This window comes from Misgurnus anguillicaudatus, chromosome 11 (assembly GCF_027580225.2).
Source record: "Misgurnus anguillicaudatus chromosome 11, ASM2758022v2, whole genome shotgun sequence".
Taxonomy (NCBI): Eukaryota; Metazoa; Chordata; class Actinopteri; order Cypriniformes; family Cobitidae; genus Misgurnus; species Misgurnus anguillicaudatus.
Window position 1 is genome coordinate 9,720,556 of NC_073347.2, and position 19,251 is coordinate 9,739,806.

A 19,251-nucleotide genomic window follows, 5' to 3' on the forward strand; every position below is an offset into this window, starting at 1 on the left:
GTGCCATTAACAATGAACAGAAGACATCTGACTATTCAAAAAGTTGGAGACCCAGATATGAGACCATGGCACTGAGCCCAGCAGAGTCCAAATGAAACCTTAATGGGTACAAAGTTGGGGGGCACTGTGTAATCGAACCGATAGCTAATGAAAAAGTGAGAGTTATTTAAAGTTGCACCCTGCAATGATTTCAATCATTATTTCATCTGCTCCAGTGATGGGGCATAGTTCATTAAAAGTAGTGATATTACTGACCTAACCATTTTTTTCAGTAACAGGACAGTGGATGTTTTCGAAATAGTATTTCCAATAATAAAAAAATCAAGTTCGTTTTGTGTAGGCAGAGGGACATAATTCCTTTGAGTTTGTGTAATTAAAAAAAATATATATCTAGCTATTTACTTTGTAGCTTGTAGTGTACTATAATATAGGAAATACCTTGTCAAAGTTGAGTTTGCAGCTTAATAGGCTATATAAGGCTATATAATGATTTTCATAATTGGTAAAAAGTTTTATGGTAATAACTGCACGTAAGCGAAAATACAGCTGTTAATGACCATGAAATTTGAAAAGAATCCATTGAAAACAGATGTCAAAATGTTACATTATGGAATGACATTCATTTCAATGTCAGCATGATTTGACCCTTTCCATAGCAACCAAAATGCTCAAAAGAATCAGCAATGATGTTTTTCATATTATTTTCATATTAATTTGTGTCAATGTCTTTTTTTCTTACTGGAGCGGTGTGAATGAGCATTGTTCCTGGTAATGAATGTGGCTTTAGATACGACAATATTAAATCCAAGGCTGTGGCTTGAACCGGAGAATCCTTGAATAGACCAAGGTTTTTCAGATGGGTCTTTCATATGAAAATTTCTCAGTAGCATATTTCTGAAATAAAGTTTTTTTTGTACAACAATAAAAACCATTTTATCTATCATGAGAAAGCATTCTGCAAATTACCATGTTATTTTTTATCCAGTGGTTCTCAAATTGGAGATTCGGGCCCTCCTTGGGGGGGCACAAGATGGTGCCAGTGGTCCCCAGTTGTAAGACATTTTATAAAAAAGATAATATTTTAAAATATGGAGACTAAAATATATAAAAACTTTATGTAATTAAACCTTATAAGGTTACTAACCAACAGCACTATATTTTTTATAATTGAATATGTTTTGTTTAATTAAAAAAGTTTTTTGTTATGGATTTTCTTTGGGCTACACGAAGGGATGCACCCTATACTAGTGCTGCGTCCGAAACCGCCTACTTTCATACTATATAGTAGGCGAAACACAGGAGGCGAGGCAAGAAGTATGTCTAAATACATACTGTAATATTCCAAAAACAGTATGCGAATAGTACCTGGATGACCTACTACTTCCGGTTAGATTTTATCCCATGATGCCCCGGGAGCAGAGATATTCAAGAAGAAGAAGAGGCGTCGCCATATTAGGAAATGGCAGAAAGCGGCAATGCGGCTATATTCGCGCTGTTATGACATCATGTGATGACGACAATGTCAAGTGATGTATCACCATGGCGGATGTAGTACGTCCGAATCGCAATCATACTACCAGGATTAATACTATACTGTTTTAACAGTCAGTAAGTAGGTAATTAATCTCATTCAGTATGCACTGTACAGTATGCGGTTTTGGAAGCAGCCAAGGTTTGAGAACTTCTGCTCTTATTCAACAATTATCTATAGAAATGCATCCAAACCCCCATTTATTCTTTGTTTATCTGAAACAAATCTTGAGTTGGATTGCATATATGGCTCCTTAAAAAGACCAACATCAACTGTTCCTCCATATACATTAACAAATCTTACATTAAATCATATTTAGCACCCACCTAAACCATATGCTTGAGTGTTATACCTCAGATAGAATCAAAAATTAAAAAGCAGCAAATGATACTCAGAGTTTTGAAATTTTTTGAGTTTGGGGTCCAACACATGGGCAGTTTATCGAGTTCAAACCCTGTTAAATTTTAAAGGTCACCTTCTTCCTGATCCCATTTTTTAAACCCTAGTTAGTGTGTAAAGTTGCTATAATAGCATAAATAATACCTGTAAAATGATAAAGCTCAAAATTCACTGCCAGGCGATCTATTTTCTTTAACAGAATTCGCCTTTTAAAGCCTACAGCGAATGACCGGTTTGGACTACAGTCCTCTACTGAATGACGTCAAAGTAAGAGTTTTTGACTAAACTCCGCCCACAAGAATAGGTCAGTCGCCAGCTAAGCTAACGGCACTGCTAAGCTAAGCTGCTATTGAATCACAACACACTTAACAAACTACACAATCAGAACTCGTTACGTATTTTTAAAGGAGGGACTTCATAGAACAAAGAAGACATCAGCCCGTTTTGAGGACAGTGAAAACAGCGGTTTACAGATAAGTCAATTGTGTGAAAAATACCACGTTTTTTTTACACATGAAACATGAACACATGTTATATTGCGCACTGTAAACGCAATCAAAACTTCAAAAACACAGAAAGAACGGGACCTTTAAAAAGTGGACAGTGAGATAACTTTTATTTTGAGTCATCATCACATACCCGCTGCTGATAAACAATATTTTAAAACCTAACAGGGGCCTTTGAGCAAGTGGAATCTTAAAAACCCACAGGAGAAGCGTTTTATTGAGTTTGTGGGTCGTACAGCTGTAAGATATTTGCTGTTCCAGAAATTTCTGTACCTGGATAGGCTGATGTAACAACCTAACCATTTTAGTTTTATAAAGTGGAAGCACGTCACCGAGGGAATTGGTTCTGAGTAAAACAAAAAGTGAGTCAGATCCTCTCATAGAACTATTTCAGATGGGCAGGAGTCCTGATCTGAGCAGGTGTTGATTACAGGTGCTGATTCATTCTCATCATCTGTAAACTGTCTTGGTACACAACAACAACTGTGTGTGATTAGCTAGCTAACACGTGCATCATTACCAGAAAAATAATTTAAAAAATCCACTGTATGCGTTGAATATTTCTCTATGACATTTCTGTTTTTATGCTTTGATTGAAGGGTACTTATAATTACAGTGTGAGTACAATATAGTTTTTCTTGTTCTGCAAGAGCATCAGAAATGATCCTAGCCTGGTTGAAACTGTAAGCACACAACCCACCAAGGCACATCTCTGACATCTAGCAAGATCTTACACCAATTTAAAACCATGCTTGAACTTGTCTGTCCGTGCTGTAATACTCTTGTTTTGTTTAAATTGATTTATTTGTGGATGGCTCTACCCAGAAGCCACATAAATAGGCACAAAGAGACAAACAGGGTGTCCAATTGTACCGATCACAGCTAGTTAGCAATAATCTATACCAACATATCTACCATACGATTGTATTGGACATTTGTCCATTCTCCCAAATACGACCAACAGATGCATTTACTAAATTAGGCAACAGGTTAATATATTTGCAAGATTTGCAATGCAAATTGTTTGCAATACCTTTTCTGTTTTTTCTGTCAATTAATGCAATAAATTCCTGTGACCAGGGCTTTGAACCAAATTTTTTCCCAATTGGTTCGTTCTGAAAAGAAACAGTATTTTAACGTTTCCGGTTTTCGGTTCAACCCTAAAACTGACTTTCCGGAACCGGTTAGAACAAAAAATAAAGTTTCTGAACCGGTTATTCTGACATGCCTACATTTGTTGAGTGCACTTAAAATGCGCAAACACACAGACGGAGAAACAGTCGCTCCACATAAAGTGAAAATTAGGTTGTTTTTCAGTGCTTTATTTGCCAAATGTATTTGAATGGACTACAGTATGAGACACAGTAGCACAACTCTCTCTCAAGTTAATACATCAAGAGTTCTGATCTTTGAAGGGCATAGGGATAATCACGTTTGATTGGAGTTGGACACACTGAACCGCATGTGCATCTGTGTGTACAGAAAATTGCTTACTTTAGTGCCTTTTTGTGGTTAAATAGTTAAAAATCACTTAAGTGTTAACATTTGCAAGCCTTTGAAACACGTGCAAATGAACAGCTTTCACCCTATTTAAATTTGCGTATTAATCCGCAAATCGCATGCGAGCCGAACCATGGGTCGTGATCTGTATGGAACAACTGCGATCCGTTACACCACTAATTAGTAAAAAAACAAACATCTTGAGATATCTGGTAGCCTACAATATTTACCTCTTATGATTGAGCATTAGAGACTTTGGCTTGAGTAGGCTACTTGCTGGTGGCAAGCTTCTCGTTTCTCCGATGAGTCAACGACGAAGTGAACTTCACAGAGTATTGCACAGAAATCTTGTCAAAGAAAGAAAAAATAACGGTATTAACCGGTTACCATTATTTTAAATAAACGTTTCTGTTCCGGAAAAAGTTCCGTTTAAAGTTTCTGGTTTCGTTTCTGTTCCTTGCAAAACATCAAAAGTTTCTGGTTTTCGTTCCGTGAACCGGTTCAAAGCCTTGCCTGTGACTGTACTATTACTTGCGTGTTGTGTTTTATATGATTGAGAAGTGGTTGGGTTTAGGGTAAGGGTGGGGTTAGATGCTCCACAATATCTTTAAACCCATAAATGTTTATGAAACCATTTCTACATTTACAAATGCAGAAATTAAAAGGCGTCTTATCTGACATATAAGGTAAAAAACATTAAAACGTAACCAAAGGTTGTATAAGCTGCTGGCCACTGGAGTGCACTAATCCCTTTACACGCACCTTGACATTGTATTGCTTGCACAAACAAACTATTAGGTCGTTATTTTTGGAGGACAGTCTCATCAATACAGTAGATTTATATGGATGAGATTTTTTTGTTACTGTATCTCACCTGGTTACAGTAATAGTTCTTATTACTAAGAGTTAATAGTAACCTTGTTTTTTTTACCCATTCATAAGTGATCGGATTTAAAAATATGTGTACTGTTACATTCCCTGAAATGTGGAGAATCACACTTCAGTCATCTTTCAGCTACACTTGATGGTGACTCACACAATCCCACAACACAAACTCAGTGTATCCATCATAAGTGTAAGATGTGATTGTTGTGAAATTTTTCTACAGACGGTGCAGCAGTGCCTGCTTTGTAGTACTTGTAGTACAAAAATTACATATTGTATCTTTATGATGGTAGCTGTGTTTTCAACGCTATTTCACAAGAATTTTTATTTATTTATTTATTTATTTATTTTGTTTTGTTTTGTTTTTTTGTTTGACTGCATACATAAGTGACAGGTATTATAAGATTTTCTTCTTATTCCTGTTTCTTTTCTTTTTCGTTCATGTATGATATGAATGAATGAGATGAAATAAAAATAATAATAAAAAGAATTTGTACATATTTTACAAGTTGGCTAATTTGTATTAATTCATACGACCACATTCGTAGGTTTTTGTACAAATTGCCTTGACCCCGGTGAGGTTGGGGTTATGTAGGGTTAGGGGCGCAGTTAGGGGTTTAGTTTCGTTGTTGTTTTTTCATGAGAATTGTACGTTTTCGCACGATTCACTTCGTATGAATTCATACAAATTAGCCAACTCGTAAAATATGTACAAATTCTTCCCTGCTAAAAAAAAGTTTCCATTAAAATACCAATAGGAAACATTAGCTTTTACCATTAAAACCACTACACTGTAGTGTGTTTTAGGCCATATTTCATTAGAACCAATACATATAACCAATACATACCATTAGAGACCAACAAAAACCAAAACACTGTAGTTTGTTTTGGGCCATATTCCATTAGAACCAATAAAATTCCCAATAAAACCATTAGAATTTTCTGTAATGGTTTTATTGTTTTTTTCAGCAGGGTTGTGAGATCAAGCTGGTGTTTTGTACAATAACACAGTCGTTGAGTTTCTAGCTGGTCATTTGCTGGTCCAAGATGGTGATCTGTTGGTGTAAAGCTACAGTAGTAGACCATCTTGAACTTTAAACATATAACCAGCTGGTCATGCCATGGTGGTCAAGCTGTTTTATGAAATATAGTGGCTGAAAAAGATGCGCTTGACATCATCTACATTACCAACTTCTGAAAATTCATCAAACAGTTAAGCTTTAAGCGTAAGGTAGGAAATTGAGAGCTGCACAATGCTTGAGCAACGTTCATCTCCTACCTTTAGAGAAATGCTGAAAGGAAAAATATGGTCCGAAATAGCACCAAAGTAAAGCTGCTATAGAGCAGAAAGAGACGAGGTCCCGCGAGGTTAAACCTCAGTCCACACTAATCACAAACCTGTCAATTCTCTTTGGTGCTGCCTTTTATGACCCTGCACACTTTGATGTGTTACCGGGAGAGAGGAGGAGAGGAAGGATAGAGCGACAGAACGACAGGTGCACCCGGTCGCATCCATCTGTCTTTCCTACACCTCTCCTCAACACACACTGCTTCTCACTCTCTGTTTGTTCCTGTGCTAAAGTCGCGCAGCCTTCGTTTGTGTTGCTTTGGTGAATAATTTACACCACACAAGGTGTGAGAGAGGTGGTGGGTAGTATGGACTCACATGTGTGAGTGTGTGTGTGGCTGTCCAACAAGCATTTTTCAGTTTGTGTGTCTTAGTGTGCGTACATGATGGGGGTTTTCTTTCAATAGGGGCACTTTGATTGAAAAATTAAACTTCTTCAAACTTGAAGATAAAGTTTTGATATGTGGTAAAATCATAGACTGTAAAAAAAGATGGACGACGCTCGTTCGCTCTCTTCCATTGGTGAAAAGTGAAGACGCCAGTGTCCCGATACGGTGCTGACATCTTGGGTCTTGAGTCTGCGCAGTTGCGATTTTGGGACCAGTCCTGTCCTGCGCAGTAGTAAGCAGGAAGTATAGCCGCGAAATTAAGGCCCCGCCCTCGCTCTTGCAGAATGCACATATCACAGCTGTCAATCATGACGTGACACCACCGTTTTTATAGCATTAAATAACTAAAAATAAACTTATTTTAAAAACACTTGAATTTACATCAGCGTGATAAAAACTACAGTAAATGACAGAAAGCAGCTTCAGAAAAAGATAATTGAAGTGTAATTAAATTGTTTAGTTTGTCTCAAGTCCTATTGAATAACATGGGGAGGCGGGGTTTATGACCATTACTAGAACCAGTCACTGGGGGGCGATCGAGATGTTTTGGCTTCACTTTTCAGGACTTGTGCGGCACACTTGGGGAAAACCAGTGGCGGCCGGTGACTTCTTTTCCGAGGGGCGGGAATTCAAAATACTTGTGGGAGTGTCTTTAGGACTCAGGTGCTACACAACACAAGACACATACTTAACTGTACAAAATTAAATCATCTTGAATAGACTGATAAAATATAAAGTCAAACAAATAACCCAACCGCAAAAGATTAATTATGTTGGCAAATGTGAAATTTCAATCCTCTTTTCTTCCAAATCATCCTAGTGGATGGGAAATTTCCATTAATTGAAGACTTAACCTTAAATTTCTTCAGCACACAAAAATGATTAGATACATGGTCTTAATTTGCATTTTGAAGTTTTGACAGCCATTGTCTTTTCCACACTGACGACTGACCTTTGCAGGATTCTCTTTTCTTCAAGATACTGTTATAATATGATTGACTTTCTTCTTGAGGAACATGTCAGAGTTCCCTGATGTGACATTTCATTGATAATGATGAAGTGATGAAGATAGTTCTCCGAAGAGAGTATGAGTGCTACATCAGTTCATATGACAGTGATATATGACTGGGTTCTGTGGCACAGTTAAAGTGTAGTCCTTCCAACATCATGATCATGGGTTTCATTTTCAAAGAGCACACTTATATTCAAAAACACTTTAGTGTTTGTCCTGGCCTCCCAGCCAAACCGGGAACGTGTTCAAAACAGACCGGTGTGACCAGGTTTGGAGAACAGTAAGCCAGCTGTTAATGCATTCAGTACAAGTTGTTTAATGTGCGTGTGGAACAGAAAGTGAAGGCTATAGCTGAATCAGCAAGCACATAAATCTTAACACAGATTGTGTGTGTGTTGCTTGCTGAAGTGTGTTGAGGGTTTGTTGCCATATATATATAACAATCCATGTCCCCGTGTAATGCACAGGTCAAAGCTTTGCAAATTTCATGTGCTTTGCCAGGAATGCTGTAGATGGCTCTTTTATGAGAGCTGACGTTCTTGGGTCCACATTACCTGCTTGTTATTAGATTGTGGCAGCATCATGATTTGATATTACAGAAATAAAAACAACAATGGTCTTATCTTTTTACCTTTCTCTCTATTGCATCAACCATACAGTTTCTCGGTTTCACACATACGCACAGATAACCGCACAGTTTTACTTATCTATTGTATGTAAATTTGGACATTTTAGAGGCTTCTATTGTTTATATATAGAGCATTATATACATACTATAACCTAAACCACAGTCAAACCCCTTTTTGTGACCAAGGCAACAATGAAAAAAAAATAATTTAATTTAATTTAATTTAATTTAATTTAATTTAATTTAATTTAATTTAATTTAATTTAATTTAATTTAATTTAATTTAATTTAATTTAATTTAATTTAAAGGTATAGCGGAAGATTTTCTTTTTCCGGGTGGATCATCTATATTATTGGTCATCCCAGATGTCAATCATTCTGATGATATGTTGATGTATAACCGTCGTACATGCTCGTCCCTAGGTTCGCTTTCTGCACATGCGCACTTTCACGTATATGTGTGTTGTGCTACGGTTTCAACCATTCATTGAAGCTTGTGTTCTCACTGTGTTTTTTTCAAAATGTCTGAGGGTCGCAAGAGAAAAAGTGTCTATGAATTGTATGACAAGAAGAGAAAGGCCTCTGAAGAAAGAAACAAGACCAGAGTGTTTATGGGAGACTATTTCACACGCTGGCGTGAGGTAATAGGACAGGTTGGGCTTCCCACACGAAGTTTCTACCGGAAAGGTACATTTTGTTATGCTATTTGGAGAAATCTATTCAGTAAAAGTTGATGTAAGCTATGATTAGCGATGCTAGCCTTGGCACAAGTCTCGAACCACACAGAGACGGTAAACATGCTGACAGCAACTTGTGAACAGAGCGAAGAGAAGAACTATCTGCATGGTCTCTCTCTCTCTCTGTCTCGTGCACACGTTTAACAGGCGTTACCTCTCGAGAGGAGGTAGAGTGTTGCGCGTGTGCATTTTTTAAAAAATGTGGAGGGGCGGTTCTTTTAAATAATTTGGGAAAATCTTCCGCTATACCTTTAAGGCTGTGAATACAATATGTGCTCATTTGCGCGGCTAGTTTGCACAAGAGACGCGAATTGAGCGTTGCAGCGGAAAATCGTGTTGCGTTAACCAATCAGGAGCTTGCTCTATTAGTGACATGATTACAGGAAGCAAGCGGAGTCACAGAAGCCCCTTTCATGATGCGAATTTTCTTGTGAATGTCTCGATTGACTTATGCTACGTACACACCAAACGCAGGGCATCGCGTTACTGGCTCTAGAATTCTCACGGGATTTAACTTCGTGTCATGCGAATTTTTCGCTCCAGTTGAATATTTTCGCGAAGACGGGTTTGAGACAATAGCGCGTGTTTTCGCTGTAAACGCACCACCCATATCGCGTCATTCGCATCAGCCCATGCGAGGACACGTCTGATCGCGTCTTTGTATTGACTTTGTATGTAACCTACTCGCGCAAATCGTTGAACTCGCGTCTGGTGTAAACCCAGAGTAACGCGTGGTTTTTACGCGTAAATGAGGCGAGTAAACTCAAAATGTTCAAGCGTACAACTACGCATGAATAGCGATTTTTTTTCCGACTCTACTGAGTTTGGTTGGAATCCAGCATAACAGAAAACTTTCTGCATTTTTACAATAAAAACAAAACAAATTTTATTTCCTTTTTATAAAGTTTTTACAAATGAGTAAGCCGTTAAAGGACGGTTTTGCTCAGGTTTTTCAGGCTTTGCTCAATTTTGGGTACACATTTGTCCCCAAAATATAATTAAATAGGTACACACAAGTATAAATGATGATATGAACACTGTTTACATCTGCTACAGTATTAAAGAGGCCGTGACATTTATAAAAGCGTTTATGTAGTCGTTCTCAGGAAAAAAATCAATATAAAATGTCTGTATTAGTGATGTGCATAAATAGATTATTATTTATATGACCAGCCCTAGAGAAAGAAACAGCATAAACTTCAGTTGGTCATAAACTTCATAAAGACTTGGCCTCTTTAGACTTTTGAGACCAACAAGAAGCCATTTACAAACACCATACTGACTGTTTGGCCTAGCCACAATACAGTAACACTTCTCAGCCATATCTCAGAATATTACAGAGACATTGAGGTGGGCTCTTACTCTTCTGAGGCAGTGCAGTGATCCTTTTCATGGGTCCCCCGAGGCTCTGTGTTTGCCTTCTGCCTGTTATGGCACCAGAATATTATAGAGATTAGATTATGACTGGAGCCAATGTACCCCTAGGGGCTCTTTTGACTCAGGGCAGTGTACACACAGGCACCAACATGTAGCAAATTGTGTACAATGCACAATTTAGTCAGTGCATATCTGTTTGGTCCTGATGGTGGTGTGGAAATGACCCATTTCACTTTTAAGATAACCTCACAATGCCTTCAGCCATCATTAAAAAATCATTCCTTTCAAGTCTTGTCTGTATGTAGCAGTTCACTGAACACATGCTTCACCCACTCACGGTCCATAAAGAGAACCGCCAGGAGTGGCACCGGGGGTTCGAGAGCTTTGAAAGCCCATTGGGATTGAAGCTAAGTGAAAGCTAGAGGCGAGCTTGAGAGATGTGGCCAGGCAGTGTGTTCCTCTCCAGGGCTTCATGGTCCGGTACAGTCGATGTTTGTGTTTTTGTTAGCATCCTGTTCTGTTCGATTCGTTTTTTGTTCCCGGAGAGTCGTCCCCTGTGATCCTGTGTTTAAATGTTAATGCTGCCTGACCGAACACATGACAGTGATGTGGAGCAAGGTCACACACACACTCGTGCATGCATCCATGGCTGATGTGAGCGGCGACTGTCTGGGTCCTATTCCTCCCCCTGTCTCCGGATCTTAAGAACCAGGTCTGTTAGGGCAATTTATGTTAATTGACAGGTCAGTGGTGAAAAGGTCCTCTCACTTATTCCATCCCACAACCAGTTTGTTTTCTCTCTCATTAACCTTTTCTTGTTCCTCTCTCTTTCCTGGAAAATATTGTGTGGTCATGCTGTACACGATTGTGTTTTTTAAGCTAAAAGGAAAGAGTAGCTAGAAAAGGAGATAGAGGATAGCTATTTGTAGGTCAACCTAAATTATAAATCCACTCGAACTGTGATCTGGGATCAGCCATCTGAGTGTAGCGCAGATAGGGTGCAGTGACCTTGGATTACAAACTGTTGCCCTTACTATGTTAAAGTGAGCGACCTGGAAATATATATTTTATCATTATTTTAAGACTAATTAGAGGTTGGGTATGCAAATGCATGATGATGAATAATAAACTCTTAAAAAAAACAAGGTGCTACCAAATGCAATAGAAGAACCATTTTTGGCTGTATGGTTCCATAAAGAACCTTTATTATCTGAAGAATCTAAAATAACTAAAGAAACTAAAAACAGCTTCTATCTCTTTTAGGAGATTTGAATACTAAGAATTAAAATATCAAACATGGCAGCCGAACCTGACCTTAAATGCAGGTGATCAATCGCTCTTTCATGCATATACGCAGTAGTCACCAGGAATGTTGTCATGAGATTCAGTGTCCCAGAAACATAATTGCAGAAACAAAGGTTGTGCGACTATTCCAAGGACATTTGTAATACAGTATGTGAAGAATTTGCCCACTACCTTGCCTATTCATCAGAAGTACAGACTTTTCTATTGAGTTTCTTTATCACAGCACCACCATTACATCATTACCTGTCTCCCAGTTTAGAGAAACAGTACACTGTTAAAAAGAAAGATGCTGAAAAGAGTTCTTTCCAGCGATGCCAGATCTATTCACCAAAGATCATTTCAGTCAAAAGTTCTTAAAGGAGTCATATGATGACCCGATTTCAAGTTTTCCTTTGTTGTAAGAGTGTTAAATGATGCCTGTGCACATAAAAGATCTGTAAAGTTGCAAAAATTAAAGTTTCATATACAAAGAGATCTTCTTTTTAAAAGTGAAGCCTCATCCAGGGGCGAAATGTTCATCTAAATGTTAGGGGGGGACAATAAACATAACATTTTTCAAGAACAATTTTTGAAGGGGACACCAATAATACAGGCAAAATTCAAATCAAATTGGCAAATTGATTTTTGTAGTGAGTATTGTGATTTTTTCCTCTCACCCTAATGCTCACTCGTCCGAGCGTGACACCCTATAAGCACCACCACACTCACAGATGCATACAGATTTTCATGATATGTCCCCTTTAAGAAATTACTGGGCTGAGCACCCAATGGGCTCTATCTTACACCCAGCGTAATGCAGCGCAATGCGCGACGCAAGTGTCTTTTACTAGTTTCCAGTCTGCGCAATTATAATTTTCACGTTTAGCGCCAAGTTGTTTGAAGAGCAAATGCATTTGCGCCCCCTTTTGCGCCCATGGGTGTTCTGGTCTGAAAACGTGTTCAGGCGCATTGTTGGCGTGTTGCTATTTTGCAACATGCCAACAACTTTAACCTGGTCTAAAGTCTAAAGTCAATGGCGCAATATGTTTTTTGTTATTTAAAGAGCGCATTAGTAATATGCGCCTATTAACGGGAGGACAACGCGGGTTTGCTTATCACATAGTACATGAATGCGCAGCAGCACAAAAACGTTTTTAAATATGAAAGATTAAAGGATTGAATGTAAAAGATTATTATTGAGTTTCTTGGACATAAATGAGGACTAATTATGAGACGTTAGAAGGCACAAAGAGCTGCATCACCTGTAGCCTGGTAAGTAAATAAATGTTTTGCTTTAAACACAAGCATCTATTTTTAAATGTTTTTAAATGCTACCTCACGGATTTATTGTATATGATGACTTTCTACCTGTTGATATGGTGAGATGAGAAACATTTTTAAGTAATGCTTAAAAAAACGCTGTCCAAGTGCTGAAACGTTTTAAAGGGGATGAGAGCTGAGACTCTCGTTGGTTTATTGCACATTACGCCCAAAATACTCCCATTACTCATTAAAAAAAGAATGTGCTCGGCGCACAAACCATTTTACCTGTCGTTAAATTAGCAAAAGTGAATTCGGACACGCCCATTTAGACGTTGCGCTGTGCGCTTTAGACAATGCGCTTAAAATAGAGCCCAATATCTCCCAATCCAATATACATCCATGTTTTTTGGCACTTAGTTCTGGAAAAAAAGTTTCTATACCTGACATGCTGATAGTCTGTAGGCACTTGAATGTGCTATACTGTTAAAAGCCTTTCTGTCAGGAATTTGAAATGAGGAAGAACCCAAATGCGGACGTAATGAAACACAGGACTTTATTAAACGAACAGGGTAAAAAAAAATGGAAAACAAAAACCCACGAGGGGGCAAACAGAACAGGGCAAACACAAATCAAACAAGACTACACTGAACACTATTACTTAAACAAAACACTGAACATGAACTGGCACAAAAGATAAATATACTGTCACACCCCGGGGCGGACCCAAATAGACTAAAGGGTCACACCCCTCTTAACTCTTCCACCTCGAGGAGTTTCCCAAGACCACCCCAATGACCAGACAGACGAGTATACTATAATTAAAACAAACTTTATTAAATATTTAAAAAGGGAAAAGGGGGAAGGGAAAAAGGGAAATTTAAAACTAATGTGGCTCTTCTTTGCCTCCAGGGCCACTTGGGGAAAAGACTGGGGACCGGGGCTCTGGCCCAGCAATCCGTGGCGCGCTCCGCTTCTCCTGGAGGCAGAATCAAACACCGTCAGACCAGGGTAAGTACTCCTTTGCTACTCACAGTACTGGGGGATCCTCGTTCCCACACAGAGCTTCACTGATGCAGGCAGGTAGTTGCTATAAGCACAGCACAGGTTTATCCCACAGGTTGCGTTACTCACAGTGCCGGGGGATCCTCGTTCCCACACAGAGCTTCACTGGTTCAGGTAGGTAGTTGCTATAAGCACAGCACAGGTTTATTTCACAGGTTGCATTACTCACAGTGCCGGGGGATCCTCGTTCCCACACAAAGCTTCACTGGTGCAGGTAGGTAGTTGCTATAAGCACAGAACAGGGTTATTTCACAGGTTGCGTTACTCACAGTGCCGGGGGATCCTCGTTCCCACACAAAGCTTCACTGGTGCAGGTAGGTAGTTGCTATAAGCACAGCACAGGTTTATTTCACAGGTTGCATTACTCACAGTGCCGGGGGATCCTCGTTCCCACACAAAGCTTCACTGGTGCAGGTAGGTAGTTGCTATAAGCACAGAACAGGGTTATTTCACAGGTTGCGTTACTCACAGTGCCGGGGGATCCTCGTTCCCACACAAAGCTTCACTGGTGCAGGTAGGTAGTTGCTATAAGCACAGAACAGATTTATTTCACAGGTTGCGTTACTCACAGTGCTGGGGGATCCTCGTTCCCACACAAAGCTTCACTGGTTTCAGGTAGGTAGTTGCTATAAGCACAGAACAGGTTTTTTTCACAGGTTACGTTACTCACAGTGCCGGGGGATCCTCGTTCCCACACAGAGCTTCACGGGTTCAGGTAGGTAGTTGCTATAAGCACAGAACAGGTTTATTTCACAGGTTGCGTTACTCACAGTGCCGGGGGATCCTCGTTCCCACACAGAGCTTCACTGGTTCAGGTAGGTAGTTGCTATATACAGTGGATTTCGCTACAGTGTCAGTGTACCGTATTCCTTCGCCCCTCCAGTTTGGCTGTCCGGGCGTCGTAGGGACTAGTGGGTCCGATGACCGGAGCCGAACGCTTCCCAAACTCCCCCTCCTTCTTCCACGGCCGGGGTCACGAGCTGGGGCGAACTTTCGTCGGGGCTCCGTTCACCACAAGCTTCTGTTGAAGAGGTCAGTACACACACCGTTACGACCCACAATCCGCACGGTACACACTTGATACTACTCACTGTGTTTTACCACTGTCTGTTCTGTGTACAAACGAAGCTCTCGTTGTCACACCCCGGGCACAGGGCTTGGTTTTCTCTCTCTCTGTAGGACTCAGGCCGCAACGGATGTCGTCATCTCGTGACTCGTCGGAGGCTCGGCAGTTTGAACGCTACAAGCACAGCATACACACAGCAAGTAAAGCGTAAACACCATCAATCAGTGAAACTCACCCACAGCACTCTTATACAATTTCACGTGAATTTTAGATCGTCCTTGCCACCTGACTACGACGACCTCGAGAGGATGGTTGGGCAACAACTGGATCACAAATGAGGGAGAGATGTGTGATATTCACAGGCCCGGCGTGTTGGTTATCACTCCCCTGGCTCACCTGCACTTCCTTTTTCCCACAGGGCCACTGGCTTACTGGTGAACGGTGCTTCGTCCGTGCTTCCGGTCAACCCGCGGCTCACCCACGCTTTCCTCTCCAGTGGGGCCAGGGACCTCAAGAAACACAAAAAGCACACACCAGGACAACTCTTCATACAAGTTATGTACAGATAAGTACCACAGCGGTTACTCACGCTTTGTTGCCAATAACCTCTGTTCACTGCGCTCTTGATGGCTCTGTGTCCACTCTTTCTCACTGAAACTCCACAATATTCCTTCGTCAGCTGATTGTCTCTTCCTCTCTTCCCCAGGAGAGCGATCCGACCAGCGTGGTCCGTCTGCAAAGCAGCAACACAGCGTACACAAAGTATACCACCAGCACGCCCGTTTGAAGTCTTCAAAGGTGTTTTTATACACTGACTCTTCTCCTTGTCAGCCTATTAGCAACCGCTGTGTAAATTATCCCCACCTGCGCGCAATCAGGCTTAATTTTGACTTTGGGGAAACCCCGGAAATGAAATGTGGAAGACGGGTTCCGCCCGTCGTCGGTTCAACCAAGGATGTGGAAGACGGGTTCCGCCCGTCGTTGGTTCAAAACATCACCTGTGACATCCTCCCCCGCCGAAATGGTTCTAGTCCCTAGAACCGCTTCCTGTGACCCACTCTCCATACCGGATGGGCGGCCGCCCCCGGGTTTCCCGCTGGGGGCGCTGTGGTAGGGGCTCTGGGGCTTCTTCAGCAGGTAAGTCATCCGGCTCTCCTGGAGCCTCTGGGGCTCCTTCAGCAGGTAAGTTGTCCGGCTCTCCTGGAGCCTCTGGGGCTACGTCGTTCACTGGACCCACTACGACAGGTAAGTTCTCGGGCTCCCTTGGGGCCACTCGGGCCGGCCCCTCCGCCGGGCCTCTTGGAAAGATGACCCACCCTTCATACCAGGGGGTAGCAGTCTCCGGCTCCTTAGGAGCCACCTCTGTGGCTAGTGGGGGATAGTTTGGACAAGGGCGGATCATGTTCCGATGGACCACCCGATCCGGTCCAGGCTTCCTTTCTGGCCAAATCGTGTATACCGGCTGCCCCGGTCTCTGCTGCCGTTGCACAATGTACGGCCTCGCCTCCCACCGATCACTCAGCTTGCCTCCACCTAGTCGCCGATTGTCCAGGACTAGTACCCTTTCTCCAGGGAGCAGGGGAGCATCCCGCGCCGTCCTATCATACAACCTCTTGTTCTTCTCCCCGGCTGCCTGGATCCTCTTATTGACCTGTTCGTAGGCAAAGTGGAGACGGTGGTGGTGTCGTCCCACCCACTCGGTCACGTTCCCTTCTCTCTCACCTCCCGATGTTCCCAATAGGAGATCTGTGGGCAAGCGAATGTGTCTCCCAAACATTAAGTACATGGGGCATACCCCGTTGTATTGTGTACGCTGTTATTATAGGCTTGTAGCAAGTTCGGTAAAGCACTCACCCAATCATCCTGGCGTCTCTGGTCCAGAGTTCCCAGCAGGTTCAACAGGGTCTGGTTGAAGCGCTCACATCCTCCGTTTCCTTGGGGGTGGTACGAGGTCGTATGGGTCTTTACACACCCGTACAGGTGGCATAGTTCTCGGATTATACGGGACTCGAAATTTGGGCCCTGATCCGAGTGCAGGAACTCAGGGCACCCAAATGGCTGAAAGACCGCCCGCCATAGCGCCGTGGCCGTGGTACTTGCCGTCTGGTCGAGAGTGGGAATAGCCCAGGCGTACTTGGTAAACAAGTCAGTCACGACTAAGATGTTCTGGTAACGGTCCTTGGGACGACTCAGGGTCAGATAGTCCATCGCCACAATGTGGAGGGGGGCCTTTGCGTGAATCGAGACCATCGGTGCTCGAGGTTCCTGCCGGGATTTAAACAGAGTGCATCGGGGACATGCTTGAATGAACGTACTCACAGAAATCTCCATCCCTGGCCAATAGAAGTGTCGGCGTAGCAACGACACGGTGCGCTCCTGCCCCTGATGTCCCATCTGGTCGTGGTATGCCTCCAGCAGTGCCCGAACTTGGCTGGCCGGTACCACAATCTGGCTAACCTCCTCATCGGTCCCTGGGTCCCGAATGTTCCTACACAACACACCTTCTCTCAATGTCAATCTCTCCCACTGTCCCAGTATTTTTCGACCCACCTCTGTCTGGGCTTGTCTCTCGGCGGGGGTCGGTCGCCGAGCCTGCCTAAGCCACTCGCCCAGATTCCGCAGCTCCTGATCCTCCTGCTGCCTAGCCTTCCAACGCTGGGGGTCCCATCCCCAACTTACGGGCGCTGCCTCCTGTTGGCTCCCAGGCGCCTCCACTACTCCAATCATCAGTCCTTCTTCTGCTTGTTCTCCTTCGAGTGGGGCCGGGCCCCTCGAGTCTTCCCTTGCTGGCAACCGGGAAAGGGCATCGGCGTTGGTGTGCTCCCGCCCCGGACGGTACTGCAGCTGGTAGTTGTAATTTGCCAGCTGTGCCACCCATCGCTGTTCCACTGCTCCCAACCGGGCCGTCTGCAAATGTACCAGAGGGTTATTATCAGTGACCACGGTTACCTTGGCTCCCCAGAGGTAATCCTTGAATTTCTCACTCAAGGCCCATTTTAGCGCCAGCAGTTCAAGCTTGAAGGAACTGTAATTGGCATCATTTCTTTCAGCAGGGTGGAGACTCCGACTAGCGTAGGCGATCACCCGTTCCACTCCATCCTGTTTCTGTGCGAGCACCGCTCCCAGGCCCAGGTTGCTGGCATCTGTATAGAGTAAGAATAGTTGGGAGAAGTCAGCATATGCCAAAATCGGGGCTTGTAATAATTCTTGCTTCAGAACCCTAAAGGCCGTCTCACACTCTGTGGTCCACTCCACCGTAGGGGATCCTCGCCCTCGTGGTCGCCCGGTCCCGACCAGTAACTGGTTCAAGGGTTTGGCAATCTTTGAAAACCCCTTGATAACTCGCCGGTAGTACCCTACAAAGCCTAGGAACGATCTCACTTGCCTTACAGTCCTAGGGGCCTCCCAGTCCCGAACTGCAGATACCTTCCCGGGGTCAACGGCCACGCCAGCCGCACTCACCACGTGTCCCAAGAACTGCACCTTACGGCGCAGCAGGTGGCACTTTTCTGGTTGTAATTTCAGCCCGTACCTCTCCATCTCTCGAAACACCTTTTCCAGGTGTTGCAGGTGAGTCTCGAAGTCTGGGGAATACACAATCACATCATCAAGGTATACTAGTACAGATTCCATCAACTGACCTCCCAAGCATCGTTGCATCAGTCTCTGGAAGGTGGTGGGAGCGTTGCAAAGACCGAAGGGCATCCGGTCCCACTCAAAAAGACCAAATGGCGTGGTAAAGGCGGTCTTCTCTCGGTCCCGTTCCTCAACCGGTACCTGCCAGTACCCGCTGGCCAAATCCAAGGTGGAATACCATGCAGACTTGGTCAGGCTTGTCAGCGAGTCCTCAATACGAGGCAGGGGGAACGCATCTTTCTTGGTCAGTTGGTTCAGCTTCCTATAGTCCACACAGAACCTCCATGCCCCCGTCTTTTTCTGGACCAGTACTATAGGTGCCGCCCATGGGCTGCTGCTTTCCCGCACAATCCCCTGCTCCAGCATACCTTGTAGGAGAGTTCTCACTTCTGTGTATAAGGTGGGGGGTATCGGCCGATACCGCTCCCGACTCGGTGCAGCTTCTCCCATAGGGATACTGTGTCGTATTACCGTCGTACAACCATAGTCTTCATCATGGGTAGAAAACACGTGTTGCCATCTCTCCAGTAACTTCCGCAGCTCTTCTGCCTGTTCCTGTTCCAGGTCCTCTCCTCGTAAGGAGTCCCCCGTCAAATGGGCCGGTACCTTTTTCTCCCTCGTCCTAGAC

The 19,251-nt window shown here is 42.9% G+C and overlaps 1 long non-coding RNA gene across 1 annotated transcript; it reads right to left on the minus strand.

The window, feature by feature from the left end:
- Positions 1-13,672: 13,672 nt before the first annotated feature.
- On the minus strand, positions 13,673-16,385 carry LOC141368782 (uncharacterized). Its single transcript, XR_012372068.1, has 2 exons — positions 15,852-16,385; positions 13,673-15,720 (listed from the first exon to the last, which is right to left on the minus strand). It is a non-coding gene; the product is annotated as an uncharacterized lncRNA (long non-coding RNA).
- Between the last annotated feature and the right edge of the window lie 2,866 nt (positions 16,386-19,251).